The sequence below is a fragment of the Crocodylus porosus genome, unplaced genomic scaffold (assembly GCF_001723895.1).
Source record: "Crocodylus porosus isolate Cpor-Errol unplaced genomic scaffold, CroPor_comp1, whole genome shotgun sequence".
Classification (NCBI taxonomy): domain Eukaryota; kingdom Metazoa; phylum Chordata; order Crocodylia; family Crocodylidae; genus Crocodylus; species Crocodylus porosus.
Genome location: NW_017728931.1, coordinates 22,251,702 through 22,257,730, shown reverse-complemented (window position 1 = coordinate 22,257,730; position 6,029 = coordinate 22,251,702).

The window sequence follows — 6,029 nt, the reverse complement described above, 5'->3', positions numbered from 1 at the left end:
AGGGTCACGTCACCCCGTTGCCCTCTATGCCCCCAGATTCTTCCACTTGTTGCCTGTTTTGCCTTTTCTTACCGTCAGACCCTACTCGTCCTCAAGCAAAGAGCAAATCTGAAAACAGTCATCTCAAAATGAAGAGGCCTGTAGTAATTGCATCTAGAAATCATAATTCATGTAGAAATGATGCATCACACCTGCTGCAAGTTTTGTTGCAGGTATTCTGTAAGCACACTTTTAAGCAATACTTTTGTGTACCTACTTGTATAAACTATGCATGATATTAATCTATCGCCAAAATCTCATGATTTACCATATAGTTCTTTGGACTGGGCCCCAGCAGAGTCAACAGCATTCCACAGTTCAGCATGTGCTCAGGATGTGCGCTTACTCTAACTACTCCCCACAAAGGGGAGTTAATTAACGTGTTAATTAGTCCCCCATGCATGACTGGAACCAGGTGTTCTTGTCACGAGTCCTGGGATCCTCCAAAAATGTATATGCAGTAAGCACAGGGAAGCCAGGTCTGGCTCCATCTCACAGAGGGCAGGGCCACAGTAATCATATACACCAGGTAGGGAAATGGGGTGACAGTTTCTGGGCAAACTGTTTGGGGACATTTGGTAAGGTTTACCAGACCTTTAAGGTTTGTGAAGAAACAGGAATCATTGGAAATGGAAAAGAAAGGTAGTGAAGAGGAAGTTGAAATATGTGTATTGTTGTGGCTTGAAAAACAGTTGTGGCTTGAAAAACAGTCAGCACTAAGGGTGACTGCACTCAATGGACACTACCATGCATCTTATTCAGATGGGCTATGCTACCCTATCCTTATGGCAGGGTCCCATCAGCATCTTGGCCTTTTTGGCTAAGATGAAATGTACGAGGCCCTGAAGCTCCTTAAAAACCATCACAAAGTATGCAAGGGCTGCAGAGCTGAAAGGAGACCCGGCACGCTGGTGAGGTCCGCCACCCCGGCCCAGACCACGGTGAGAAGACCCGCCAGGCCAGCCACCCCGCCGACAACCCCACCAGACCAGAACTCCAGAGACCGTCTAATGGAAAGACCTGCCCCAGAGACACCACTGTACAGGTCTGCACCCAGGGATCCCCGACCAGACAGCTCTCCTCCCAGACCCCCGGGGCCACCCGATGCTTCCAACCTGCCAAGGATCCCAGAACCGCCCGGAGGAGCCGAGCCACTGAGAGCCCTCCAGCTCCCAAGTGTGCCGGGACTCCCGGGTGCAAAGACCTCCGCACAGCAGAGGATGCCCACCCCATGGAAAACCCTCTGGCTGGAGCTCTCCCGGACCACCACCTTCAAGGCCTTTGAGACCTTGGTGGCTGGCTCACAGAAGAGTTCTCAGCAGCCGCTAGGCCCAGCCAACCCCAGAGGAGCACCAACAGTGGACCGACGACGCGGCAAGGCCACAGACCGCAGCCACAGAGGCAACCCAGGTGCCAGCGCTATGACCTGGAGGCAGCCTCCCAGATCCAGAAGGTGTACTGGGCCAACCATCCCAAGGCAGTGAGAGATCCTGGAGGGACCTTTGGCTTTCTGCCAGGTCCCCCAGGAGACTCTGTTTAATTATTTCAGCAGGGTCTTCAACCCCCAGGCAGAAGCCACCACCCCACAACCTTCAAAGTGCTGACCCCCATCCCCCTGGCAGAGGGGTCTGAGGAGGTCTTCACGCTGCAGGAAGTGGAAGCCCGCCTGAAGAGGACCAGGGACACTGCCCCCAGTAGGGACGGTATCAGGTACGGTCTCCTTAAAAAACATGACCCAGGCTGCCTTGTTCTTTCTGTTCTCTTCAATAGGTGCAGAGAGTTCTGGTGCACGCCTGCTGCCTGGAAGAGGGCCATGATGGTCCTCATCCACAAGAAGGGAGACCCGACTGACCCGGGCAACTGGAGACCCATCACCCCGTGCTCCACTGTGGCCAAGCTGTACACCAGCTGCCTGACGGCCTGCATCACTGACTGGGCGGTGACCAGAAGGGCTTCATGTCCATGGAGGGCTGCTATGAGCACAACTTTACCCACCAGATGGCCCTAGACAATGCCTGGAGGACCAGGAAGCAGCGTGCGGTGGCATGGCTGGACATCTCCAACGTCTTCGTCTCCGTGCCCACCGCCACATCTTCGGCACCCTCCATGAGCTGGGCCTACCGGATGGCGTCATCGACCTGCTGTGAGAGATCTACCATGGATGCACCACGATGGTCTGCACCGACAGACCGCAGAGATCCCCATCCAGTTGGGGGTGAGGCAGGGCTGCCTCCTCAGCCCCATCATCTTCAACCTGGCCATGGAACCGCTCTTTTGAGGCATGGTGGGCAGCCCCGGCGGGCTCGACCTGTACGGCCAGAAGTTGAGCGTCCTCGCCTACACCAACGACCTCGTCCTCCTTGCCCCCGACACCACCCAGCTGCAGCAGATGCTGGACATGACATCCAAGGCGGCCAGGTGGATGGGCCTGTGCTTCAACGTCGCCAAGTGCACCTCCCTCCACAACAATGGCAGGCAGAAGAGCCACGTCCTGGACTCCACTCTCATGATCCAGGGCCAGGCGATGAGACACCAGAGCTGGGGGCCGGATCTGGAGCCTGGAACAGCACGAAACCCGGAAACTGGAGCTGGGAACGGTGCAAAACCTGGAAACTGGAGCCGGATCCATTAGCTGGAACAGCGCAAGACCCAGAAACGGGGACCGGATCCAGAGGCCGGAACAGCACAAAATCTGGACAGCAGAGCCAGGGGCCAGATCCGGAACAGCGCAAAACCCAGACAGCGGAGCGAGATCTGAAGCCCGGAACAGCACAAAACCTGGAAACCAGAACCAGGGGCCAGATCCAGAGCCCAGAACGGCACAAAACCTGGAACCCAGAGCTGTAGGCCGGATCCGGAGTCTGGAACACCACAAAACCCAGAAACCAGAGCCGGGGCCAGATCTGGAGCCTGGAACAGCGCAAAACGCGGAAACCGGAGCCGGGGGCTGCATGCGTAGCCCGGAATGGCTTAAAACCCGGAAACCGGATGCGGGGGCCACATGCATAGCCTGGAACGGTGCAAAACCCGGAACCCGGAGCTGGGGGTCAGAGCCGGAGCCTGGAATGGTGCAAAACCCAGAACCCAGAGCCGGGGGCCAGATCCAGAGTCTGATCTGCCACAAAACCTGGAAACCAGATTCTGGGGGTGGATGCGGAGCCCAGTGAACTGCAAAACCCGGAAACTGGATCCCAGGGCCAGATCCTCAGCCCAGTCCACCCCGAAACTCAGAAATCGTATGCCAGGGTGGATCCGCAGCCTGGTCTACTGGAAAAGCCAGAAATTGGAGCCCAATCTGCTGGAAATCCCTGAAACCGGAACCCGCTTGCTGGAAAAGCCGGAAACCAGATCCCGTGGCCAGACCCGGAGCCCGGTCCGCTGCAAACCCAGAAACCAGTTCCGAGGGCCAGACCCGGATCCCAGTCTGCCAGAAAACCTGGAAACAACTTCAGGACCGTTGACCTTTTTACCTTTGACCTCACAGTCTTTGACCTCACAACCACTGACCTCGTGACCTTTGAGCCCATAAGCTTTGGATCTTTGTCCTCACAACCTTTGATTCCACAACCTTTGTCCTTTCGACGTTTGACCTCACCTTTCACGTCTTGACGTTTGTCCCCTCTACCCCGACCTCATCCACTGAACCCTCGACCTTTGTCCTTCAACCTCATGACCTTTCACCCCGTGACCTTTGAACTCTCGACCTTTGAGATTGACGCCCGACTCAACTTCTGACTTTTTGACCTTTGACCTCACGTTTGACCCGACATTTGACCTCTTGATCCAACCCCTCGACCTTTGACTTCTTGACCCCTGACCTCAACCTTTGGTCCCAACCCCTCAACCTTTGACCCGACCTTTGATCTCTTGACCCTGACTCAACCTTTGACCTGTTGACCCCTGGCCTCTCGACCTTTGATCTCTCGGTCTTTGACCTAGACCCCTGGCCCCTCAGCCTTTGACCTCTTGACCCCGACCCCTCAACCCCAACCCCTGACCTCTCAACCTCTTGACCTTTGACCTCTTGACCCAACCCCTCGACCTTTCACCTCTTGCCTCCTGACCCCTCGACCTTTGACCTCTCGACCTTTCACCTCTTGCCTCCTGACCCCTCGACCTTTGACCTCTCAACTTTTTACCTTAACCCCTGGCCCCTTGGCCTTTTATCTCTCAACCTTTGACCTCTTGACCTGATCTCTTAACCTTTGACACTTTCCTGATGCCTATCATAACAACCTCCCAGACACCTGGGCACAGAGGCACCCACCCAACTAGCTAAGTGTATGTGTGGGGAAGGGCAGGGGAAAAGGGAAGGTGCTGGGGATACATGTGACGTAGTGGGGGAGCGTGCCCCTGTGCCCACTCCCAGGAGCAGGGCCACAGGATGACGGCAGTGGTGCCACTCTGCGAGCCACACACGTGCCGGCCGGGTGTTCACCCACGGCGGCCACCACCGCAACTCTGCTACTACCCCTTCTGCTACCATTCCATGGCCACCTGCATGGCTTTTTGGGCAAGTGGTGCAGGGCACAGCCGTAGCAGTGCAATGGCAACCCCTAGCTAGGGGGTAGAAAGGGGGGGGGTGTATGCAGTGGCTGCCACTGCACCGTTGCTTATGCCTCGCGACCAGATGCAGGGGTCTGTGGTGGTGCAGGGTGGTGGTGGCTGCGTGCTCGCTGCAGGGGTGGGCCTTGCAGGCAAGTGCTGCCACTGCAAAGCCATGCTCTTTGCCCCTGAATTCTAGAGGTAAGTGGGGCTTGGGGGCTGTGGACATGGGGCCCTAGGTGGCACACTGCAGCCAGGTTCAGGGCTACGGGCTGAGGGCAGGGGTGCCCCTCTACAGGGGGCTTTATGAGTAAGGGATACCGAGCATGCATGCCACCCAGCCAGCTGCCCAGGGGAGGGGGAGGCTGGCATATGGCTGGCTGCACAGTTCCATGGCCAGCTCTGCAGCAGCAGCGATGGATGGTGGCTGGGGGGACAGGCGGGGTTGCGGTTTGCACTCAGCAGCCACTGCCATTTACCTCTGGGGCTGTGCCAGTGGAAACAGCTGCTGTGTATAAAACCTTCCCACACTGCTGCGGAGCCATGCCCGGAGCTGTGTGGCCAGCCACAGGGGGCAGTGGCAATGTAGTGGCAGCCAGGTGGCAGGCAGCCATCCCCACCACCATCCAACGCTACGCGTCGACCACAGCTTGCCACCACACTGCCACTGCCACACAGCTCCAGACATGGCTCCATGGCAGCAGTGGCAGCGCAGGGAGGTTTTGTACACAGCAGACGTCATCCCTGGCACACAGTAGCCACTGCTGCTTACCTGTGGGGCTGTGCCAGTGGTGATGGCCGCTGTGTACAAAAACTCCCTGCACCACCACTGCCACCAAGAAGCCATGCCTGGAGCTTTGTGGCCGGCAGCAGCAGCACTGTGGTGGCGGCCGTGGCTGCTGTGCAGTGCGGAATGGTGGTGGGGATGGCTGGATGATGCCTGGCCACCACCACACAGTCGCTGCCCCGTGGCCAGCCGCACAGCTCCAGGCATGGCTCTACAGTAGCATTGGGAGGCTTTGTACACAGCAGCCATCTCTACAAGCATAGCTCCACAGGTAAGCAGCAGCAGCTGCCACCTGCAAGCACCACCCCCAGCCACCATGCCTTGCCTCTGCTGTGGAGCAGGCCATGGAGCTCTGCAGCCGGCCGCATGCCAGCCTCCCCCTCCACTGGGCAGCCAGCCAGGTGGCACGTGTGCCCCAGATACCTTGCCCATAAAGCCCCCTGCAGAGGGGCACCCCTGCCCTCAGCCCCCAGCCCTGCACCTGGCTGTGGTGTGCCACCTGGGGCCAGCAGCACCCCCCGCTCCCTCAGCCCCCAGCCACCTTCTCCAGCACTGCCCCACAGCCCCCAAGTCCCACTTACCTCTAGGATCCAGGGGTGAAGGGTGAGTCTAAGCCTGAGCCCAGCCTTGGCTGAGTCACAGGCTCAGGCCCCAGCCT